Genomic DNA, 26,123 nt, shown 5'->3' with positions numbered 1-26,123 from the left:
GCACCACATATCATGTGATGTTCAAACATTTTCCTATGTGCTATTTTATTTGTTGTTGGTTGCAAAATTATTTTGGGGAATACGCTTATTTTCTTTCATGGATACTTTATTTTAACTGGGCATTTTTTATTTTAAATAGTAGATATATTAGCCAACACACATTTCAGCCTATGTGGTTTGCTTAAGAGTTCCCTAGGCTGTAAATGTATAATGATAAGAGTTTTCATGATTGTTTTCTGGAGATTTATTTATCGAAGTGACATTTCAAAATACATTTTGTTTGTCCATGTTGTCAACATCTCCACAAGAAATTGATGCCAATTGCTGAATGTCAAATCACTGATATTGTATTACTGAATCATTTTATTAATATTTATTTTTAACTCTTTATATAAGCCTTTCATTCATGTCAGTGTTGATTGATCCCCAAATTGCAGAAAGTCTCCTATTTAATATATGACCTTATACACCATCATTAACTACTCTCACAAGAAACAGAGCCAGAGGAATATCAGGTGATTTCCCAGAATCAAACAATGTGTTCAGATCGTAGAAGTTATCAATAGAAAAGCTGGTCTAGATCTGCAAAAGACACCTTAAAAATCAGACTGCAATGCTTACCTAAACATTTGACACTTTAAAGCAAACCAGCCAAGTCAATCATTTAGAATAGTTTTTCTCAAAATGTGCACTATTGTTTAGGCAGCTCTAGATCCTTCCTAATGCTTAGTACTTGGAGATACTTCCAAGACCAAGGTCTGTGTTTAGTCCTCCAAACACACTTGACCCAGGAGTAGCAATCATTCCTTCTCTGCCAGGTTTTGGATCATGCTCATGTCATGGAGAGTCATTCAAGAGATGATGATTTTTGCACTTATTTTACAACACGCAGATATGGCAATGTTTTGCCTGTTTGCAATGGTGACTGAAGAAACAGGTATGATCTCCTCCTCCTCCCACAGGCCTGCCCTACTCAGCGCCTAGATACCATCAAGGGTGATTAGACGCGCTCTACAAATTCACATAACATAACCTGAGTTTAGAGGCAGTAATATTGGGCCGACTTCCCAATTGCTGTCCTGATCATCTAATACAGAGGTCTTTAAACTTTTTTGCTCTTAGCCACCCAGAGCAAAATGTTTTAAAGTCTGCCCCCCCCTTCAAAACATTATGGCAAGGATTGGGGGAATTGGTGAATCAGGGCTAAGCACAGAAATCAGAATGTATGAGAACATTTCAGGGGAACTTTTTCTGTATCCAAAAATCCACAATAAATATGAGACCTAAAGATGAGCAAATGCATCAAACAGATATTGTTCAACAAACACAGCTACCCATAATTGGGCCTCACACTCGTGGGCCTCAATGCTGCTGCATGCAAAGTCAATTTCCTGAGCCACAATCATATAGTGTCCATCAACAATTAATCCGTAGTAGTATTTCTCAAATTTTTATTCTTAATCTTTATTCTGTATGTTGAAAAAATGTTGTTTTCAGATTGCGCTTCAGTTCGTCATCGATACAACCAACAGCCACAATTCGTGCCAACACGTGTTTCGTCTAATGGCAATAACCAAAGACTTCATCAGAGCGTGGACTGCAATATCTATTCAAAAAGTAGACTTTCATAACCTCTGTTGCAATCAGCCTTCCTCTGATTAGAAGGTAAATGTATATCCAAGTGTTGTACTTTCAGCAGCGTATTAGTGCACTGTCTTCAATCAGCATCCGTTCTTCATAAGACCAGCTAGCATCCTTAGAATTCACATCAAGCGTGACGGCGAGTGTTCCGGTGTAATCCTTACAGAATACAGATCAAGGATGAACATTTGAGAAATACTACTGCATGGATTCATTATTGATGGACACTATATGATTGTGGCTCAGGAAATTGACTTTGCATTTACTTACAAGTGTGTGCAATTTTGCTTACACTAATTGACAACGTAGGGTAGTCGTCTCAATTTCCTTTGAAGCACTATCAGATGAATTTATAGCTCTAATCACGTCGTCACATAACCATGCACATTTTATACCCCACTGCCCCTCTTCGATGTATTAAATGCAACTGCACCTGCTGTGCTAAAGATAGTTTCAGCGCTGAGTGGCAGGCTGTCTTCTCTGCCTCTTTCATCCCACCCCACTATGCCCGACTCTAATGCTTACTAGGAATATGAGCCCTGTGCCCATTTTGTGAAAGAAAACAGTAATAATTGTGATACAGGGGAACTGTCACACTCCTGTGGTCCAGTGCCCTCAGACCTGCTTCCCTTTTGATAGCTACTAGCTACTTACTTGCAAGTGGACTGTATCCTCTGCCCCTTGTTGAAAACATGGGTCTCCTGTTGATCTAGCCAATTCCTCTCCACATGGTTTTTCTGAGCCCCAAGCTAAGGTTTCTCTTCTGCTCCAGTTTTCTCTGACCTTGGTCCGTTGCGCTGAGACCCAAGCAACACTGGCGCTGCAAGGATGCACTAGAACCTGATGAAAGCAAAGAAAGATACTAAAACAACCATAACTGGGTTTTATTTGGCCCCTTAAGCCCCTTTTCTCCTGTGCCACTGCACCTGCAGCACAAATGATACAAACAGACTGTCTCCACTTCTCACTTCACTGGGCCATTACTCCTAGGCCCAAAGCAGACTTTCTGCCCATTTGTATTAAAAATAGAAAAAGGAAAAAGCCCCAAAGCGCCATCTTTTGGTTGGTGGTAAGGCAGACATCGACCTTAAGTCTTGCAAGAAAAACCTGCTTGTAAGCAGAGGTTGAAATGAGAAGGATCTACGGGGATTGACCGGCAAATGCTTTTTATATTTCAAAAATACATTTCCCATGCATTTTGTTAAAAAACAACCACCCACCCCAGAACAACTATTATGGACATTGAGGTGCTTCTTGCTGAAAGTTAAGATGGGGGGGGGCAGATGTTCTTTGCTGTTAAGCGTAGGGAGGGACAGAGAGCTGAAGAAGAAACAGGACTTCTCACCAGGGTGCTTGCAACCTGAAAGAAATGTAAATGTGTGTAATGAGTTAATAACCACATTTAAAGGCTGCTTGAGAGTCAGCATGGACTTTAATTGAGGAAGCCACTTGAAGCTTCCTGGCGCCAAAGATTTACTCTTTCTGAGAGGTAAAAATAAGGTGCTATCAGCTGAGCTCTGCAAAGCGTCCCTTTAATGGACACTTAGAAAAATTTCGGCACTAGGTTTAGTCCGATAACACATTACTAAATTATATACTTTGAAAGCACATCTTCTATCTCAAACACTAAAGCATTTTACTGCAGCATGTCTACACTGTGTGAAATACATTTTTAAAATGATGGCACATATTCACAGTGCTTTCTGTCACAGGCTGGCACCTTGTAGTACATATACACATCACTGTTGTCCACTGCACCAAAAAGGATTCAATTCTGTGACTTTATAGTAACACACAAATGTATTTACAGTGATCACTTTAACCAACTGAGGTTTCATACCGTAAAAGAGTGCGTTTCCCACTAAGTACTTTTATTTTAATTTTTTGCATCATTGGTGTTATGTGAGGTTATCCAAATGTGAACAAAACAAGAAAAAAGCTCAGGACACTGAGGATCACAGTTCCCATGCTTTTTTAATGCACTTTAATGTGCCATGTAGATGAAGAATGCATCAAATAAACTAGGTTGTCCTTCCAGGCCATCTTCATTTACAAGTACTTTCTGATGCATTTTTTCCTGTCTTAGAATACTCCCATGGACCCCCAGGGGAGCGCTACCCACAATTTGGAGATCTCAAGTCTAATATCTAATACCGACTCAGCTTCTATGAAAGCATCTCCAATAGAAAAATATGAAAAATGTGTGAACTGTGCAGGAAATGCCACAGGAAAAACCTTGCCAGCCTTTTTTTAAATTTTTGTAATAATTTTTTTATTGAAGTCCTAAAAAACAATATAAAATTGTAAATAATATACAGTTCATCGACAATATTTCATCTCGTTTGACATAAAAAAATTACATAAGTCTTAAAGAAAAAACAAATATCATACACCACGCATTAGAGCACAAAATATTAACATCACAGTGTCCACATATAATATGCTATAAACCATATAAAAACTACTATTTCCCATAATATCCATAACGACTCTTGAATTTTTAGTCAAAAAAAGTCCCCCAGATTGTGTCAAATCTTCTAATACCCCCAACTCGTTGCGCGAAAGTCCTCTCACTAGTTTTATCCCGTTTCCTCTTATGAAGCCATTCATAAAAGAATGGAATCTGCTCTGTACACCATTGTTGTAATAAAAGAGATCTAGCCACTGCCATAGCAATATATAATAATTTAGCCACCTGGTCAGGAAAAGAGAGATCAGGACCAAAGCCATACAAGATTAATTTCTCGTTCACTACAATTTCGATACCACATTTGATCTGGAAATGGCTGAAAATCTCTTCCCAAAACTTTGCAATCTTATCACAATAAACCATAACATGTGACCAATTGGCTGGAGAATGATGGATACATCTAAAACAATGTGGAGAGTGATTAGGATCCATTTTAGCACTAGAAGAAGGTGTACAATAAAGTAACCACTTACTAAAAAATAACATTCTACGCCAATTCGCCCCCCGTAATGTAGTAAGAGTAAATCTATTAATGACTGACCAAACATTCAAAGGCATTGCCTGATTTTCCTGGTCCAACTACTTTTTGATTGCCTTTTGACTAAGGTCCAGCTTCCTGTTTTGAGCGAGATGGCGCTTCCATACCCCTGGTTTTCTATCAGACATGTCGACTAATAATTCCTTTATTAACTGACTTTGCTGATCTAACTGAGTAATATCCAATTGAACCAGGAATTTATAAATAGATTTATATGACCCTAATAAGATGAAATTTCGGGTAACTAATTGAGACATTTCCGTCAAGGTGATCCATTTCCCATTTCTCAAAAAGTCTGAGACTTTCGAGAACCCTGCCGCAGCTCATTTAGTAGCAAGATCTGAACCCTGTGTAACACCCGTCAGTGGAAGAATACTGGATAATAAGGATGTTAAGTTGATAATGGGAATAGAATATCTTTTAAACAGAGTCTGACATTTTTTTTAAAAACACTGAAAGGACTTATAACGAACAAATTTGGGAGATTTAAACACGTGTAGAGGAGCATGTATCTGATTTTCTTTGCAGATTAGATCCATAAATGTATTTATGAATAATTTTTGTGTGTGAAGTTTTTAATCTGGATAGGTACTGGGCGTAATAGGCATAATAGTAATCTCTAAGATTTGGCAGAGCGAGCCCTCCCTGATCCAGATCTTCATATAGAGTGCTGAGTGCAATGCGAGGTGTTTTCTTTGCCCAAATAAAAGCTGTAAACATTGATTCTACTCGAGTAAAAAAAGAACCTGACAAAAAACATGAAATAGCGGAGAGCAAGAAATTGAAAAGAGGAAGGACCGACATTCTCTAGAGTTGGTACAAGAAAGAATGTCAGGATGTAACTCCAGAGCTTCACCCCCACATTGTAGAATTTCCCTTTTCTTTTTGTTTATACGATATCCCCCTAAAATTTCAAAATCCTCAAAAAGCTGAAATACTTTGGCTTGAACTCTAAGTTCAGGTTTTATAATAAGCATGATGTCATCTGCATATAATTTTAGTTTTGCCATTGATGGAATTGGGGGAGGAAATTCTGCACAGTTCCTCAATGCTATTGCCAAAGGCTCGATGAAAAAGGCAAAAAGGACTGGCGATAAGGGACATCCCTGTCTTGTACCTCATTTTACTTAAACTGACCCTGCCGCTATGGTGTTAATAATTACATTAGCTTTAGCATTGGAATATAAGTTGCGAATCAAGGATATAATTTTAGGCGAAACCCCAAAGTGTCCCAAAATAATAAACAGTGTCTCCCAAATTTATTTATTTATTTATTTAAGAAGCTTATAAAGCGCGCAGCTACCCCCAAGGGGGTGTCCCGGCGCTGTAGACCTAAATGCTTAGAAGAAAGACAGCTTAATGAAAGGAGAACAACCAGGTTTTCAAGTTGCTGCGAAAGAGGGATTATGAAGGGAGAAACCTAAGCTCAAGTGGTAGGTTGTTCCAAAGTTTAGCCGTCATGACGGTAAAAGATCTACCGCCCATTCTGGAGCGACGGAAACGAGGAACCGTCAAAAGGCGAAGGTTATTAGACCGCAGAGATCTAGCCGATTGAGAAAGCACAAGTCTCTTTCTCAAATAACCTGGGCCTGATCCATTAAGGGCGCGGAAGGCAAAAATCAGCATCTTGAACTGAATACGACGAGAAATGGGGAGCCAATGCAACTGCTTGCGGTACGACGCAACCGACTGACGATAGGGGATATTGCCAATAAGTATTTCCCCCACGATTAATGCCCGAGAGGAGATAGCCAGGGGGCAAGGCAAGATGAATATCAGGGTTGGAGGAATCTTTTAACCAAGATTCGGTGAGAAACAGAATATCCCAAGCGTGGGAATCAAGAGATGACCAGATATCACTGGCATGACGAGGAAGAGAGCGGCAGTTGATTAAGCCAGCCTTAACCAACAAAGGGAGAGTAGGTCTCTTAATAGAGTGGGAGCGAGGTGAGGCCAATTTCCTCATGGGGGGGAGCACCAAGTCACAATGATAGCAGGAAAAAGGGCTACCCTCCAACCCACACGGATCGCAGCAATGGCGTGGCAGACACGTACCCACTCGCAGTTGCAGAAGCTGTTCTCTGGTCCAGCCTAACGAAGTATTTGCAGAGGAGTTGGCAGGGGGACCAGCCCTAAGCCCGGAACTGGCGCGGACGGGCGCAGACGGGCTTGCCTTAGGCGCGCCTTCGGCGCCCCAACGGCGCGCCCGCTGCGCGTACGGGGAGGTCGCTTAGTTATAGACATAGAGAGGAGGGTGGGAGGCGTCCAAGATCTGGACCGCTACCCTGCCTTCCCCTAAGATGGCGTCATCTATCCTCAGCGTGCAGCGTCAGCGCCAGAGATTGGACTACGCCAGTGGCCACAAAGGAATGAGGAATGAGGATCTGGTGGATTCACAAGCAGGCACAAGGTAAAATCACACAGTTAAAATATACACAGTTATTAAAAAACGATTTAAAAACAATAGCAGGTAATAGCGTAGCAGGTGATGAGGAGCTAGTAAGTACCCCCGGCTTCCGCCTCAGGGGAAAAATTAAGCAATCAGTCTAAGGACCGGTAAAACGAGAGCCCTTAAGTAACGAGGGAGGGCGGGAGGCGTCCAAGATCTGGACCGCTACCCTGCCTTCCCCTAAGATGGCGTCGTCTATCCTCAGCGTGCAGCGTCAGCGCCAGAGATTGGACTACGCCAGTGGCCACAAAGGAATGAGGAATGAGGATCTGGTGGATTCACAAGCAGGCACAAGGTAAAATCACACAGTTAAAATATACACAGTTATTAAAAAACGATTTAAAAACAATAGCAGGTAATAGCGTAGCAGGTGATGAGCTAGTAAGTACCCCCGGCTTCCGCCTCAGGGGAAAAATTAAGCAATCAGTGTAAGGACCGGTAAAACGAGAGCCCTTAAGTAACGAGGGAGGGCGGGAGGCGTCCAAGATCTGGACCGCTACCCTGCCTTCCCCTAAGATGGCGTCGTCTATCCTCAGCGTGCAGCGTCAGCGCCAGAGATTGGACTACGCCAGTGGCCACAAAGGAATGAGGAATGAGGATCTGGTGGATTCACAAGCAGGCACAAGGTAAAATCACACAGTTAAAATATACACAGTTATTAAAAAACGATTTAAAAACAATAGCAGGTAATAGCGTAGCAGGTGATGAGGAGCTAGTAAGTACCCCCGGCTTCCGCCTCAGGGGAAAAATTAAGCAATCAGTCTGCAAACCACCAGGTCGAATGCCTTTTCGGCATCTAATAACAAAACCAAAGCAGAAATCCTACGTGTCTCAAAGTAATCTAAAGCCTCAATTAAATAATGTGTGTTAGTTGCTAATTGTCTGCCCGCAATAAATTCATTCTGATCCGGATGAATCAATTCTGCTGAGATATTATTAAAGCGTACTGACAACAGTTTCGTTACTATTTTGTAATCAGAATTTAGTAATGTTATCGGGCGATAAGAATTTGGATCTTTACTATCCTTCCCCTTTTTCAAGAAACTCACTACGCTACCTTGTCTGAAGGAATCTGGTATTGTACCGCCCTCTAACATGGAATTTATAATTATGAGGAAAAAATCACCAAATGCAGAAAAAAAGACCTTAAAAGACTTTACCATTAGGGAGATCTTTTATAACTGTCTCGAGCTCCACTTTGGAAAATAATCTAGCAATAGACTGTTGATCTACTTCTGAGAGCCTAGGTAATTCATTTTTATGTAAAAAGGCTTCTACCAAAAAGGGGTCTACCCTCTGATTTTGTCCATATATATATATTCATAGTGTTTCAGCATTATCTCCCCTATTTTAAGCGGATCATCTATCTCTAAATCAGTAAGAGGACATTTTAGGGTTTTAATTAGGTTGGCGGCAGCATGTTCCTTAGCCTGCCAGGCCAAAAATCTGCCCGTAAAGTTGCTTTCTTCGTATATCTTTTGATACTGTTGCCGGAAGACAGCTTCACTCTGAGTATAATAATTAGCACTAAGACCGCATTTTGCCTGATCAAGTTGAAATTGGTTAGCTCTAGATGGATTGTGAAGTCTTATATTGCTGAGTACTTGTACTTTCTGCTCTAAGTTTTTCTTCTTAACTCTAAATTCCTTTAAATTGGCTGCATCCTTTCCGATGATTATTCCACGGATAAAAGCCTTAAGCGAGTGCCAAACGATATTTAAAAGCTTTCTAGAGACCAAAAAAAAAATCTGTATGTGATGAAGACTTGAATCTGCCTGACCAGCATGAATATTCTGCTTTGGATGGAAAATTCAAACGCCATGGATCATACACATCGAGTGTAACCCCTTAATTCCGCAAAATTTTCAGTCATTTAGGATTTAGTTGTTTCCTTGTCTTAGTAGAGGAGTCTATTATTGGATTAATAAGTATATTAAAATCTCCTTCAATTACCACAACCCCTAAAACAGTCAGCAAAGATTGAAACAGTTCTTCATAGATCTTAAAGTTGTCCTCAATCGGTGCGTAAAAACTAACAAAAATTATAGGTCTCTGTCTATGTTTAACTGAACATGTAACCCAGCACCAACGCCCCAACTTATCCCTTTCTGAGATTATAATATCTGCTTGAATATTTTTATTTAAAAAGATAGCTGTCCCTCTATGGGACGCAGAGGTACTGGAGAAACCTCGATATGAGGCCCAGGCCCTAAACATAGAGAAATCTAATAACTTTATATAAGAAATATGGGTTTCCTGTAACAAAATTACCGAAGGATTTTCAGTTTTAATCCACATCTCTATGGCCCGCATTTTCTTCTGATTATTTAAACCATTTACATTAAATGATACCACTTTCAGTTGCTCCTTACTAGTCATTAAAGCAATTTAACAAAAATGTTACAATCGATTCAATCCTCATAAGAAGATATAAAAGACCTTGATCAAGAGAAAAACAATTCAAAAAACACAAAGGACTTAATTTTTCCCTTACTTTTACACCCTATCCACCCCCTGTGCCCCTCCCCTTCTCCATAATGCTCCTAACCCTACCCCTGTGCCCCTCCCCCCAAATGTGGTCCTTCCTCCCTCCCCCATGCCAGCCCCACTTCCCTTCCCTTAACAACCTGGGTGTCTTGTTGTCACACCCCCGTGAACCCTCCACCCCCCCTCAGCAATGGAGGTAATTTGACATGCTTAAACTCCAGTGAAATCTAGTGAAAGGTACAATAATCGACAATCTAATCTTACTTAGCATATAACCATGAGGCCGATTATCATAGCCAGGATAAAGTAAAGTAAAACATGTTTTTTTATACTAAACGCAGCCATTTGATTAAGACAGAGGATTTTCGCCCAGTTCTCCTTCCTTTCATTCACCCTTGGTGACCCTGCGAAATTTCCTTCAATAACTCCTGAGCTTCATCTAAGTCAGAGAACATGAACATTTTGCCTTTCACCAGAACTTTCAACTTGGACTGTTGGGCAATCGAGGCCTGAGCCCCATTACCTTTAAACACATGTAGTATTTTCACAAATTCCTTCCTTCTACGTGCCGCCGCTGCAGAAATGTCAGAAAAAATACGACACTTTGATGTTTCATTTACAGAAAACTGTCTTTGCTGTATAGCTTTAGATTCTTTAAGGCGAAAATCAGAAAAGTTTAATAGTATTGTGCATGGCAGCGAGGAGTTAGGAAAGGGGTGAGCAGGTACCCGATGCGCCCTGGAAATAGTGAGATCACCTTCAAATTCTGGAATGACTTTTTGCCTAATGAATGAGGTGACCCATTGTACTGTATTGGCCCCCTCTAGCCCCTCCGGGACTCCAACTATTCGAAGATTGGATCTCCGTGTGTAATTTTCCAGCTCATCCAATTTATTTTCGAATGCCTGCTTGCTTTTTGCTGCCACCTTAACCTCTTCTTTTACCACTGTCATCTGATCCTCAAGGATAGAAATCCGAGCCTCAGCTTCTCATAGTCTTAGAGGGAAACCTGAAATTACATCCTCAATTTTCTACAGGCATTGATGTATAGAGGAGAGTTCAGCTCTCTGAGTTTTTTTCAACTCCCGAACCTCCTCTAAAATTAGATTTAGCATCATCTGGACCTCACTTGCTGACTCAGTGTTCTGAATAAGGACGGGACTAAAAGGATCCGTGGTATAAGGTGGCGGAGTGACCATATGCTCAGCCATCGACAGTGTATCTTCTGATGAGGCTGTCTTCTGTGCATCCAATTGAGACTGTGTCATTAACTTTGCCGGCGGATATACAGAGGAACCAGGGGGAATGGGAATGGGAATGCCTTCCATCTGAACCAAGACTTGTACTGGTATGATATTTACTGAACAAAACTCCTTTGGAACAGTAAGCAGCGATGAATCAACATCTTGGTGAGATATCGACCCCAGCAAAGGTAGAGTGTTTGAACACGTATTCACTTGTGTAACAGCTTCAGAAGCTCCATGATTGACTATGGCAGACTTTGCACATAGTGGAGCAAAGAAGGGTTGAGAATTCCCCGAGATCTCCTCATCGGGTTGCAGATTTAAGGCAGGACTCACAGTGGGATGTGAGGTTATTTATTTATTTTTTTTTAAAAGGGAAAAATGTCTTGCTTCTTTAGTAACTGCTTTCGCTTTCTTGGAACTATCAGATCCAATGTTATCTAGTTGGGACAAAACTAGGCTGGCAGTGATTAAGTTCATATTGGCCGTCGTCGTATTTACTGGAATACTAGTTTGACTTAATGGCTCGGCAGAGGGTGATTCCTGTTCATCTGTGCTCTCAAATGTAGAGTTGAGTTCCGAAAAATTTTCAGAATATTCCTTGTCTGCCATCAGAGCCGCTTCCTTTGCTTCCTTGATCTGAAGGCGACGAGCCTTAGCTTTAATACGAGCATTCAACAATTTTCCCATTTTACCCCGCTATATCTCTGATACCAGGTAACAAGCTTCTTTCCTTAACCCAGCAATCGGGTATAGAGTATTAACTTTCAAAGAATATTCTTCTTGTTTTTCTTGGGTGCTTAAGTACTTCAAGTGAACAAGCACCCCCCTATCGGAGATTTACACACAGGCAGTGCAGGCAGTACAGGCAGTGCAAAGAGGTACAGCCAGGGCAGAAGCAAAGACAAATAGTCTATTCAAAGTCCTCTATAAATCACCTAGTGTGCGGTCACAATGAATCAATAATTCACCTTTGGCACAAGCCTCTCACAATTTCTGAACCTTTGGCCTCTTTTTCCTTTTTTCCCAGTTAGCCTTGGCAGGAGCGCCACCTGAATCAAGAAAATACCAGCTCTGACTCCGACTCCAGTGTGTTTGTAAAAACCAGTTTAAAGGAGGGATTTGTAGATCAAAAGTGCTAGAGTTCTGAAGCCAGAAAAGTAAAGTCTAAATGATACTGCCCTTGTTTCCAAATCCATAACGGCTACCCTGCTCCACTCTAGTTTTCCCCCCCTTTAAATTCTGGAGCTTGTCGTTTTATTTACTCCATTATACCATGAAGCATTTTCGAGCCAGACCTAAAGAACAGCTCTGTGTGCACCCTCTTGTTATGGAATGAGGGTTTGTTTTTTTTCCCGAGTAAAAAAGGGTCTAAAAAGCTGCGTTTTTTTTTTTTCATCTACGGCACTGCGGAATATTCTTTGTATTTAACTGTAGCTTTAACTGCTTTAACTGTAATTTGTCAGGCTACCGGACCCTCTCAAGTAGTGCATTAGTTTAAGAGCATTTTGTCCAGGCACAGCGCAGCACAAACAATCAATCAGGCGATTTAAGCCTATACACAGGGCACTAGAGGCAGAGTTCTTGTCGCTGATTTCTGCTGCATTTCCACAGGATCCGGAAACCCTCAAGTGCTCTGCGATACCTTCAAACCACTTCAACTGGGCACAGCACAGTCAATCGAGCGTTTGTTGCCTCCACGGCTCTTACACCCCAGCCAGAAACAGCTTGCGTCCTTAAGTGCTTAATAAGAGCCCTCCATTCGCTGGCGAGCGCTTTAATTAGATCAAAAAACCTTTAAGCGCTATTCGGCAGCCATTCAGTCCTTGTAAGTACGTGTTTTCCTCCTGGTTACGTCGATACAGTAAAGCCCCCAAAAAAAGGGTCTAAGCTTTAGGGTTGCACTTTAAAATCGTTGCGGCCGTGCTTTAAATAAATCAAAAAGCTGCTGCTTCCGCCCCTTACTAGAAATTTTGACCACCATTCAGTCCTTTTCACGATTGCTTGTTACTTCCTGGTTACGTCTAGTTGGTGAAGCGCTAAATCAGGTTTATTTGGTAAAGCGCTTTGATGTTGCGCTTTAGAATCATTTTACAATAGAATACTTTTCACATATTTCCGCCTCGGAGGGAATTCAGCTCGGCATCCAGAGCTCTGCTTTCCCTCACCAGCTGGATTCGAAATCCACTCCGCTGCTACGAAACCGCGGTTTTCTTTCCTCACACGGGGAAACGTCCTATTCCACGGCGCTTCCCACACTCTTCAGACATCTTGCCTCGCGAAAAACACCCGCATCACCGGGAGCAGCATGCCGAACCAACCAGCCAGGTGCGTGCCGCCATTGCAGAGGGTGGGGTCGCGGATCACCTGTGGCTACACGGAGGCGTGGCTCTCCGTAGCCATCCACCTCACCGGGCGAGTCTGCCCTTGTCAGCCTTATTAGTTTTTCTGCAACAGGAGAGAGCGTGATCTCCTGAATAACACAGAACATTAATCAGATGTTGTGGGTTAGAGAGCGCATTGTACAGGGAAGTACAGGCATTGCCAATGAAGCTTGTCTGGAGATAGTCAGGACTCGAAGTGGAGCTGCATCTGGGTCTCATTAGTTTCAGATAAGGCGATGATGTCCACTGTAAATATTTTTATTGATAAGGTACGGATGTTGATGTACACAAAACTATTTCCATAAACAATTATTGCTTCCTAAATTTATTTAAACTGCATTTTTAGGTTTGGCGTTTTGCTTTTACTAAAATTATAAGTATAATACAGTTTCTTAAAAGGGCTTTCCATCAGCTTTCTGCATCCATTGGTCTGTTATAATGTCATTCACATTTTGCTTTTGAAGTAAGTGACCCGATTGGCGCTCACGACCACCACCTCTCAGCCTTCCATATCAAATGCAGAGTCGGTCATACAGTAGAGAATAAAACCAATATCTGTTTATTTAGATTACATTCAGAGCAGAGCCCAGTCTGCCCAGTCACTTAGGAGTGCTGCAGAGGGGCTGACATCAGCAATCATAAAGATACATCATGCACATTTCAGATCTAATAAAGGCACACCCAGAATGGAATTTTCCAAGCAAATAAAACAGAACAGTGGAATGCAAAAAAAATAAGTTTTGATTCTGCAGCTGGGCACACACTATCTAACAGTCAAGGTAATTCTACCCGTGCCTGGCACTAGACAAGTGGGTGAGGGTTTCTATCTAATGGGAAAGGTATGCGTTAATAGGAACAGTGTATTCATTAGCGAAGCAAAACCTACCCTTGGAGAAACAGAACCTAACTGAGGCCTTTTCTCGGAAATAGCTGAGTATACATTTTGATTATAACTCAAAATGGCGCCGCGAATGCTAACATACATGTAATAACTTATACGCAGGATTCCTTTTATTCAAACAGACCCTCCTTTTAGCATGAGATAAACATTTTATAAAAGCAGAAGTAAAGTTGGCTGTGCACAGTCCATATCATCAAGATCAGGGACGGAAACAGTAAGGAGGGAAGAAGTCTAAAAAATGCCCTCATCAATTTGCATATGTCCTTCTGGAGCATGATTGCAGCATTAGTATCATGAATGGACATTTTCTTTGTGAGGAATAGAGTGGTGCAATTGGATCAACAGAATGGGAGACATTGAATGAGGATACACCAAAGTATCAGCACTACATCTAGATAAATTAATTCAAAAACTCCAAGCCCAATTGCCAAACAACAACCAACTCCAACTTCCGCTTTCCATTCTTTTGACATTCTCCAAGATATCTAATATTTGTTTATTGATATTTTGTTTATATTCTTAATCCCGACTACACATTGGTCCTCTACTACAGTGCACACACCACCACTCTTTGTCAAAATGAAGTCAACTGCATATCTAGTCTGCTCAGAATAAATCTGCATACTTTCCAATTGAGTGGTGATGTCATGTAAAGCTGCTACAATGGAGTTAGACAATATCTGTAGCTTAAATCCAAAATAATCTCTAGCTTTCTCACCCCTACCCATAGCAGTACCGCCAAACATAATTATGGAGGAGAGAATGTATCCAAAAGTGATCCCATTACTATATTTGTTTATTTCTAAATTTGTCACTCCATCACAGAACTCTGCAGTTAACGTTCTATTTACCCATCTTTCACTTGGTTTACTGTACTTACAAGGCACGCCTAGGGGAAGCGCCATTCCTAGAGCAACATCACCTGTGCCATTATAAACATTTGAATAAGTACCATTAGATAGGAAATTAAATCCTGTATGTGCATAAAGTGGTCCTTCATAATCTACTGGAGCATATCTGGTGGTCATTCTAAATATACTCAGATCCTTATGTTTTGCTAAAGAAATCGTATTTTTGAACAATACTATCCCAGAACAATTGATATACAAAAATGAGTCAGTACTATTTATTATCGGGCAACAGGCAGGATAATAACCAGCTTTCCGGGTGACTGTTAAATCTTGGTAATGCCAGCCTACTAAGGTAACATTCTGTTCTTTCATATACAAATTATCACAATACATATTATTGTCACACCCTGGATATCCTCTTCCTCGTGGCTTCCTATGATATATATGACAGGGGCCAAGATTCCCCATCCCAAACTCACCTCTACGAACTGGGATGGGCGGGTATACGTATAATTGACAAATGACAATGGGTAAGCAGTCCATACACCTATGACAGATTCAGTAGGATAACAAGCTGTACCTTCTCTCAAAAATCTTTTATGTGTATCTAGAAATATATTTGCTCAGTGTCATTCTTTTCTGCCGATCCTGAAGAGTAATCTTACCATTGGTGCACAATGTTGCATCCTGATTATGTTTCAAGACCCATGACACCCCACCCAAAACCAATAGCAGTTAGATCACAAGAACAGCACACAAGAACTTTTTCTTTGTAGACCAGAAAACATGTGTGTGAACAGGGAAAATCACTGGCTGCTCTTTCTCAGCAACCATTCTTCCAAAGGAATGCATTACGAATGCTGAATTGGGGGGTGAAATACAAGCAAGAGAAATACACAAGTTCCCAGTGTCCATAAGAGCCTCACTGGAACAGGCTCCTATTGCTCATCAAAACGTTGGCGCTCTTGACCACCGGCAGTGGAGCTTGCTCTATCCTAAGCTCGTATTTCCACGTCAACCAAGATAATATATCCCTAAGGGGATACGTTTGATCTATCCTGTCCAAAGCTAAAATAGTACACAATTTTCTCATCACCCTAAACTAACTGCTTTGGTACCTATAGCAAAGTACACCCTAACTTACACAGTCCATCTGACTTCTTTTTTGATGCTCTTCCCCCAGCCGAGGGCACAAGTTGTACCTAGTGACTCCAGGCACAGAAGGATCATCAAAAAGTGGTTCTTGGATAGCTTTTATTTCCGGAGGAACTAATGCACTCAGCACTTCATCATTTTCCTCATCTGTTCACGTCCAGGTCATTGTAGCATTGCTGAAGGGGGCAAACTGAGGCACCCTCTAACACTCTGATTCTCCTACTCCATCCTTCACCCACCGATCAAAGGACAAAGGCACGGAGACACTGCGACAGTGAGTCGCATGGATCCAGTTCTGGCGGTCAGCAACTTTGACTGCAGTGTGCGTGGCTAGAAGGACCTGTTCTGGTCTGTTACAATGTGGCTCCAAACTTCTCTTTCCCTGGAAATTTCTGATGTGTATGTAGTCCCCAGGCTGAATGTAGTGTCCGGGCCCCTCGGTTGTGTAGCTAGCAGGGTTTACCGGACCTGTTGGTGAATAGAACGCAAATTTTCAGTTAAGTGGCAAAAATAGTCAATCAACAACGGGAACTCAATATTCGAAAACAGTTGAGGACGTGGAATGCCCAAGACATTTGACGGGCATCCAAACACGGCCTCGTACAATGACAATCCTGTCCTAGAATGTGATGTTGTTCTTGTGGACACAAGAGCTAACGGTAAGGCATCTGTCCACTTTAACCCTGTGATTTCCTGAATCTTTGCCAGTTTCAGTTTGAGAGTACCCTTGCACTTCTCAAACAAAGCTGCTGACTGTGAGTGGCTGGCAGCATGGAACTTCTGCTTTATGAGCAAACCATCACCAATCAATTGAATCACTTTTGCATTGAAATGACTTCTGTTATCACTCCAGATCAAACTGGGAAAGCCGAAACAAGGAAAGAACTCCTTCAGGAGTACCTTTGCAGTTGTAATGGCTGTATTGTCAATAGTGGGATAAGCCTCAAGCCTTTTCCTGAATGCACATATAACCACTAAAACATACTTCAAATTGTTTCATCTTTCTAATCTGGTGGAAGAGGTGTGGCGCCGCGACCAGGGCGACTGACTTCGGAATCTGGGGATCACCGTTCGATCCACAGCGCCGGCGGCAGTATAGCCCAGCACCATGTGACTCTGGGCAATAGCTTGCTTAATCTTCCCGACGGCCTCCAACGCCTAGAGACCCTTACGGGTGATTGTTCGCGCTTTACAAATATGGATTATTATCATTATTATTAATTCTATATAATCCATCTGGAAGACCGCAAAAGGAAAAGTGGGTGGTCCAAAATTACCAGGTGGTGTGGGTGTACCCTTTTGAGGATTGTGCATCATCCACACCATACAGTACTTCACTAAGTGTGCAGCTGTCTTCGAGATATAATCATTCTGCCATACAGGGTCCAACAACTTGCAAATACCCTTAGCACTAATATGAGCTGGGCCATGGGCCATCGTAACTACAGGAAAAACATATTCATCACGTAACATCCATCTCTGCTTTCCTGATTTATCAATCCAACATCCCTCATCATTCAATAGTGCTGTACTTTCCTGCAATATTGGCAACTCTTTGATTGTGGCTTCACTCTATATGTGTATCTTCAAACATAGTAACTTTAGGCACCCACCTAGCCGGGTCTGCCTCAAAATATGTTTTCATCTTAGTCCGGGCCTTTCTTTAGCTGTCTGATCTGCAAAAGCATTCCCCCTCCCCACATTGACAGTGACTTTCCGATGGGCACTACACTTCACTTTAGCCAATTTCTTAGGGTGTGTCAAAGCAGACAAAATACTCAATATAAGATGCCCATGCTGAATTTAAGTGCCATGTGAAGTAAGAAATCCTCTCTCTGCCCAGAGTCACCAAAAACTATGCGTGACCCCAAAGGCATACTGGCTGTCTGTATAAATGTTGACAACCAGTCCTTCACTCACTTCACAAGCTCATATAAGGGCAACAAATTCAGCAGCCTGAGCCGACTGATAAGGGACTTGTGATATCTCTACTACTGTACGCAGTGTAGTAATAGCATAAACAGCAGTAGTGGTGCCATCTGGTAGTTTAAAACAAGAGCCATCAACATATAGTTCCCCTTGTGGGTCAGATAAGGGAACATCAGTCAAGTCAACCCATCCTATCATCTCTTCTTCCATCTGGAAGATACAATCATGTTTGTCAACTTCATCACTTTCAGAAGGGAGGAGCAGTAATGTGGCTGGATTCAGAGTGGCACATCTTTTGATTGTGATGTGATTAGCAAACAACGTTAATTAATAGCCAGTCAGACGTGCACTGGTGAGGTGCTGTGTCTTTGTCTTATTCAAAAGTGTATCCACAGAATGGGTACCATGACTGTGAGATCAGTCTCTAGCACAAGTCCAGACGATTGTCTGATCGAAACGGCCACAGCCGCGACAACTCTTAGATAACTCGGGGTCTCTCGCCACTGGATCAAGTACAGCAGAGAAAAAAGCACACGGCCATTGCATATCTCCAAATTCTTGTGTTGAAACAGAAAGCGCCCAGCCAGCCATCTCATGGACGTACAATACAAATGTTTTGTTATAATCTGGGGTGCCAAGTACTGGAGCCAAACAAAGTGCAGTTTTCAATTGCTAAAAAGACTGCTGATATCCCGACGTCCAAGGCAAAGGTTCATGCACTTCTTTAGTCGTCAATGCAAGCAAGGGTTTGATTAGTAGCGAATAACCAGGTATCCACTGCCAGCAATAGTAAGTGATACCTATAAAAGCGTGCACTTTCTTTCAGAGTTTGGGGAACAGGCATTTTAACAATGGTGCTGATGCACTCAGGAGTGAACCACCTACCCTCCTTTGATAGTAGGTGACCTAAATAGGTGACCTCCTGCCAACAATATTGAAATTTAGAAAGAGAAACTTTATGTCCATGATGAGCCAAATGCAACAACAATTTAACTGTACTATCTCTACAGCCTTGCTCTGTATCGGAAGCGATAAGGAGATCATCAACATACTGTACCAATACATTACCTGTAGGAAGCAAAAAGGAATCCAATTGACTTTTCAAAGCCTGACTGTAAATACTGGGACTCTCAGTATAGCCCTGAGGAGCTTGACAGAATCTAAAGCTTTTCAAGCTAGGGTAAACTCAAACAGATATCTGCTATCACGATGAATTGGAATACTCAAAAACGCATTTTTCAAATCAATGATAGAAAAAAATTGAGCAGTGGAAGGAATCATTGTCAAAAGTGTAGTAATTTCCGGGACTACTACAATCTGAGGAAATACTATTTTGTTTACTTCTCGCAAATCAATCACGAAATGATACACATCTTCATGATCATCAGGAGAACCTGAGGGTGCCTGTTTAAGGTCAGAAGAATGGGGCTCTTATAAATATTGGCGGACGTCTCCTCAACCACTCCCTTCTTAATCAAATCCTGAATAATTTGCAATTAGGCTCGCTCTCCGGCCTGTCATATTTTATACTGAGGAATACGAGGCCGAATAGCATTGTTTTTAACTTTTATTGAAATCGACTGGATATGCAACAATCCCACATCTTTATCATCCGTTGCCCACAGAGTAGATGGTATGTCATCAACTTCAGCAGGAAGAGGGAGAGACAGACAATGTCTAGTACTCACATTTGGACCCATCGTCATGTAAACACCTTCCGGGGAACAATAAATCTTAGCATGCAACTTCTTCAACAAATCCAAACCCATCAAATTTTCCCCAATTTTGGATGTTAACAAGAATGAGGAATCCACAGTAAAAGGACCGATAGTCAATGCAAGAGGTCTTGAAATGTGGCTCACAACTGGTACACCTGAAAAACCTACCAAAACATTAATATGACCAGACAGAGCCGCTCCAGGGGTCATACTTTGAGAAAAAGAACTTTTCGTTGCACCTGTATGCACCAAAAAGTCCTTAGTTGAACCTTGCAGGTCCGCTATTACATAAGGACCACGCCTATCTACAGGTTTCAGAACTGGTCCCCCACTTTGTCCCTTGCTGTCCTAGCTATAAGACATTGCAGTCACATCATAATCATCATGATGATACTGCCCATCATGAGGATCATCAAAATAATTAAAGAACGACCCTGTGAGGCTGTAGGGCTCTGAGCCCTATCAGCCCTACCAGCTCCACAAGCCCGTCCACGAGAACCTCGTCCTCAAGGGACCGCTACCTTTTGCAAAAGCACAGGATATTCGCCATACCAATGACCCTTTTCCTTGCAATAGTCACCCTGATTCAGCCCCAAAGGCGTCGTATTCGGCTGCCTACCAGTAAGTGAAAGTTGTCGGGCAAAACCACCATGTCCTCTACCATTCTCTAGAGATGCCTGTTGCAACAAAATCTTTGGGCATATGTATGAAACTCCCGTTTTGCGAATCCCAATTTGCGATATTTTGCGATTAGCAAATTGAGATTCGCAAAGCGGGATGTAAAAAAAAAAATCGCAAATGTTTTGCGATTTCTTAAAAATCGCAAAATATTCTCAGAAACCTCATTTGCGATTTCTTAATTGCGAAATTCGCAAATTAAGAAATCGCAAAAACGGGAATCTGCAATCCAGGTGCAGCCTGATGACATCACAAACAGGAAACTGGAGTGATTTCCTGCACCTGCTCACTTGAGCCACACCCAGAGGCTGCTTGGAGAGAGTGAGGAGGCCTCCCAGGAGAGAGCAACCACCAATGGAGTCCAACAAACAACAGGAGGGCAAGGATGCAGAGAAGAGGAAGAGGAAACACAAGCTTTCAGAAAAGGAGCAGGAGGTCCTCATTGAGGAGATGGTGTGCAGCCATGAGCTCCTTTTTTGCAAGAAGGCTCTATGTATCGCAGAGCTGAGGAAACGCAAAATTTGGCTTGACATCCAAAATAAGGTGAATGCAGTGGGAGTGACCAATCACACCATCAAAGAATTGCGCAAGCGATGGTATGACATGTGCCAGAGGTCGAAGGAGAGGGTGGCAGCCAGACTGAAGGACGCAAACCAGACTGGGGGAGGACCATCCACAGCAGAACATCCAACACCCCACGAGGAGCTTGTGGAGTCCACTCTCCTGCCTGAGAGCGTCGGTGGTGTGGCTGACATAGACAGCTCCGACCCTGCATCCAGCAGCCAAGGTAAGATGCATGCAAAATCAATCTGCACTGATCCCCATCCCATGCACACTTCCCCAAATGCGGTGAATAACCTCAAAAAATGTCATCCCTGCCCAAGTCTTACAGCACACCCAACAGTGCATCATGGGACTTGTAGTACTATGTCTGACAGTGTGTCCATGAGACAAAGGAAATCAAATGGAACATGTGGGTTGGGGATAAGTGAATGATACAGTGTAAGAGGTTAGCTGATACAAACTGTATGAACTTTATTGATTGCTAATTGCAGACAAAGACACAAACTCATGTAGTCCCCTTTACATCCACAGCACAATCCAGGGCACGTGAAGACAGCGCTGAGGGAGAGGAGCCTGCACATCCTGGGGACTCCAGTGACAAAACAGAGCTCATTCCAATCCAGCACAGGAAGCGCACACATGAGCCCCCACTGCCTCCATTTGAGGATGAATTACCGGCCACAGGGGAGGACAGTGACAGGAGAGAGGGGAGTCAGAGTGTGTCACATGTGCCCATTCAGGACACACCAAGGCCAAGGAGCCGACCACAGGACACACGCAGGTCAAGGCCCAGGAGCAGCACTGCCACTGAAGCCGAAGAAACAGTTTTTTCAGGCCTGGAACACAGCATGCTGCAGGAACAGCGCCTGCAAAGTAAATCACTCAGGTCAATCAATAGGCAGCTATGCCGTATCCACAAGGACCAGAAAAACATGGGGGAGGGCATCATGGCCATGGCAGGTGCCATCCGTGACCTATGTGACACTTTCAGGCACAACCAAGCTGCCAGTGATAGGGCTGGCCGACGTGCCAATGCACGCCTTCACAACTATACCAAGGCCGTGAACCGCCTCTGCACCACCACCAGCACTCTCACATGCAGAAGCGTCACTATTCAGGTTGAAATGGCGCACTGCTGCCAGGACATAGCCAGTGGACTTGCACAGGTCACCAGTGCTGTGGAGCAGCTGCAGACGGCCAACGCAGGTGGCAGCGCTCTCATGGCCTCTGGCGAGAGTGAAGACACCTCCAGTAGGAGCAGCATCACTCCTACATTGCCAGGAGAAAGACGGCGCAGTGCCAGACAGGGTGCAGGACAAGGGAACACCATGTGGGGCACTCAGACTGGACGCCAAACACCATCAATGCGTCACCGAAGGAGGTGAACTGTGCGGTGACACTTAATGCAACAAGGGTGAAGAAACCCTACTGTGCTGTGTGCACAGTTACTTGTGCCTTACCTGCACTGTGTGCATAACATGTGCTGAGGACAGCTACAATTTTCATTATTGTGAAGTGTGAATAAACACTGCACACAATATCAAGCTTTTTTTTTCTCATGTCATCATTGCTCACCTAGAAGTAGTTTTGTGTGATCTCAGTTCGTCTCTGGCGTCCAGCAGCTGCCCCGACTCCTGATGCAGGTCTGACAGGGGGAGCAGGGCGATCGTCATCCGATGTGTCTGTATCGGTCACATCAATTGTGGTGCCTTTCCTCATTGCCATGTTATGTAGCATTGCACAGCTTGCTACGATTTTACAGCAGGTCTCAGGGCTGTATTGCAGTGCGCCTCCACTTTCATGCAGGCACCGGAAGCGGCTCTTCAGGATTCCAAAGGTACGCTCAATGATGCTGCGTGTAGATCTGTGTGCCCTGTTGTAGCTCCTCTCACTTGCATTTGCAGGATCCAGATATGGGGTCAGGATGAAGTTCCGCACTGCATAGGCACTGTTACCTGCAGGGATAGACACAACAGGTAAGTCAATGTTCCCCTCCTCAAGTGATGTAGTGGATGTATTGATGTGTGCCATGTATTTACCTAGCAGGTATCCCTCCCCAAACTCTCCAGCACTCAGACGTCTGTGTATTCCACTGTGTCTAAAGATTAAAGAGTCATGTGTACTGCCGGGGTATTTGGGTACAATGTCAGTGATGATATACTTTGCGTTGCACACCATCTGTATATTAAGGGAATGGTAGCATTTCCGGTTTCTGTAGACATATTCAGTTGCTGATGGGGGTGTGATGGCCACATGGGTCCCATCGATGCAGCCAATGACGTGGGGGAAACGTGCAATCTGGTAGAAGTCCAGTTTTGTTTGCTGTAATGCCTGTTGGGTGGTGGGGAAGTATATGTGATGTGAGAGCCTCTGTAGCACAGCATCTAGAAAGGCATGTTAGAAGCGCGAAAGTGCACTCTGTGACACCCCACCAACCTTCGCTATTACCCATTGAAAACTCCCTGATGCCAGGAGGTGAAGGGAGCACAGGACCTGCACATGTGTGGGAATTGTTTGTGTCCTGCGTGTAGGGTGTTCCAAGTAGGGTTTCAGCTCCTCAATCAGGTCCATTATGGTCTGTGGGTGCAGTCTGTACTTGTCATAGATGTCCTCTTCAGTGTGCTGTAACAGAGTGATGCGCAGCCTGAATATATGTTCCTGTCTCATTCTCCTCTGTGCAAGAGCCCGAATACGCAGCCTCCTGGCTATCACGAACATTGCTGCCATTGTGGTTGGGTCTGTTGCATTGTGGGGTGGTTTAAGTACCTTGCACCTGTTTACCACCTGCATGCAATTGGTGTTAATAGCAATTTCTTAATTTGCGAATTTCGTGAAATCGCAATTAGCGACTTTTTCATACATTTGTTAGCGAATTCTTATTTTGCGATATCCTTATTGCGATTTTCGCTAAGTTAAAAAATCGCTATTTAAGAAATCGCAAAAATATTCGCTATTTTTACGTTTCGCAGCCTAAGAAATCGCTAATTTTGCGATTTCTTAATTTTCACTAGGAATGTGTGTCATACATATGAAATTGCGAAAATTTAGTCGCAAACGCTGTTTTTTGCGATTCGCAGCGTTTCCGACCAAATTTTGGTTTCATACATATGCCCCTTTGTCTTTATTTGCTTATGGTCTTTCTCTGTCCTCTCTTTCTCTTTGTTATCCCGATGTTCATAATATTGAGCCATATTCAGAATAACAGAAGGGGAAGAATTAGACTAGGTACTTTCAGAAGCCTGCAAACGAGTCACAATTTCAGAAAGTAGATTAGAAACAAACCTGTTGACAAACAAAGGAACAGCTCCCTCAATAGACAAATCCTACACACTGTAATCCAGCAATACATCCTCAAATTGGGTGAAAAAGTCAGATACATTGTCATCTTTCTTTGAACGACAAGTCGTTAACTTGTCCCAATCGACTTTCTGCGGCAGAATAAGAGAATGCATGTATGTGATGATGATGCCTAGAAAAGCAAGTATCTCTGCCTGATGCTTACCACCTGCCTTTCTTTCCTGGTCCCATACCTTAATTTGATCCCATGTACCACCCAACTCCGAAACATGATCTTGAGTATGGACCTGCCTCAAAATATCAACCAGGACAAGAAGACCAAAAAACTTTTCAATATCGGCAAGGGTCATTACCGTCGAAGAAGTAGTTTCAGTCAATTCTTTATAATAAGCAGTAGGATTTTTCCTGGGATCAGGCAAATGAATCTTAAGGCACAACACTTCTTTTCCACGGGGTATAAACCCATTGCTCTTAAAACCTGGCCGCCACTGCCGCTTGAGTAACATTACCTCTCCCATTCGTTAACTCTGGCATCTCTGGGTGATATATAGGAGATACCTCTCTCATCAGAAACTGAGACACCGTGGCGGAACTCTTACCATGCAACCTGCCTCTTTAAGCAACCAATGTAGTGATGCTCCCAAAAACTTAGCTTGGATCCAAACCATTGGCATACACATGATCTCTAATGTCAAATAAAATTTGTGACACATCATCTCCAAAGTGTTGCTGCCAGAGGCTATTCAACGAGGAGGACATATGTTTAGAAGAATTCTGCTGTACAAAGGGCTAATAATCTTTCATCACGTCCCAAACATCCTCCACACGATAAATAGGATTACGACCCCACTCCACAGCCTGATCGACTACCACCTTCATCTCTTTATCTCCCAACGCAGACTGCACAAAAGGGACCATACGCTCATAAAATCTTGGTACGTCTCTATCCTCAAACTCACGAACTGGTGTTTCAACACTTACAAACATAGGTGGGTGAAGAATCAGAGAAGGAGAAGCAACTGAAGTAGCAGGCACAATCGTTGCTGGCAGGTGTGCTGGAGCGGGCAGTACAAAATTTTGTATACACCCCCATTCTGCATGTTTACATTAATCTGAATAATCAACTAATAGTAATCTTATTAATTTGTTTGTAGTGAAAGACTTACCAATTATATTAATAAAAGAATTACACGTGGGAATTGCACTTTGCATGGCTAAACTAATTGTATATTAACATATGTATGCATATTGATAGTAGAAAAATAGAATATTGCATGATAAATGTTGCTTTTGTGATGTAATTGTAAGTTGCGCATCATTTAGTGAGTATAAACGCTTTGAATATTGCTATTATGCGAGATAATTACTTACACATAAGGGAATTAGTGAGGGTTTAACATTTTATTAGCCATTTCCATGTTTTAATTACGTTTTTGTGTTTGTTTTGCTTAAGTTGACCATTTCGGCCTAATCCAAGATGGCTGAACGAGACATATAACGTGACTGCTCCTGACAACACAAGGTTCTGGGTGAAGTGTGCATGCATCACCGCCAACAACAATGGCCTAGTCCTGACCTCAGGAGATGATGTTCTTGTCAAGGACACTCTGGGAGCTTCGCCAACGATAATACAATGAACTGTCCTAAAACCGGAACCAGCAAGTGCGATGACTTCATTTTACGGACTATGTGAGAACTTTACCGCTTGACCCCATGTCCACCAATGAGGACTTTCTAAAACCCCAATCTTGATACATTTTGACATTAATTTCATTATAAAAGTAGGTAGGGAAATGAACTAAAAAACTCTTCCTTCT

At 42.6% G+C, this 26,123-nt stretch overlaps 1 long non-coding RNA gene across 1 annotated transcript in view; it reads right to left on the bottom strand.

Annotated features, from left to right (window-relative positions):
- The window catches only part of LOC146856885 (uncharacterized), a 255,242-nt gene that overhangs the window by 33,731 nt on the left and 195,388 nt on the right, over window positions 1-26,123 (bottom strand). Inside the window, exons 2-3 of the long non-coding RNA XR_014979514.1 lie at window positions 22,585-22,964; window positions 2,296-2,481 (exon numbers count right to left, since the gene is read on the bottom strand). This is a non-coding gene — a long non-coding RNA (uncharacterized LOC146856885). The remainder of the gene's footprint in view (window positions 1-2,295; window positions 2,482-22,584; window positions 22,965-26,123) is intronic.

Source organism: Triturus cristatus, chromosome 3_2 (genome assembly GCF_964204655.1).
Source record: "Triturus cristatus chromosome 3_2, aTriCri1.1, whole genome shotgun sequence".
Lineage (NCBI taxonomy): Eukaryota > Metazoa > Chordata > Amphibia > Caudata > Salamandridae > Triturus > Triturus cristatus.
The sequence above is the reverse complement of the archived record's forward strand: the minus strand, read 5'-3'. Positions and strand labels throughout refer to the sequence as shown.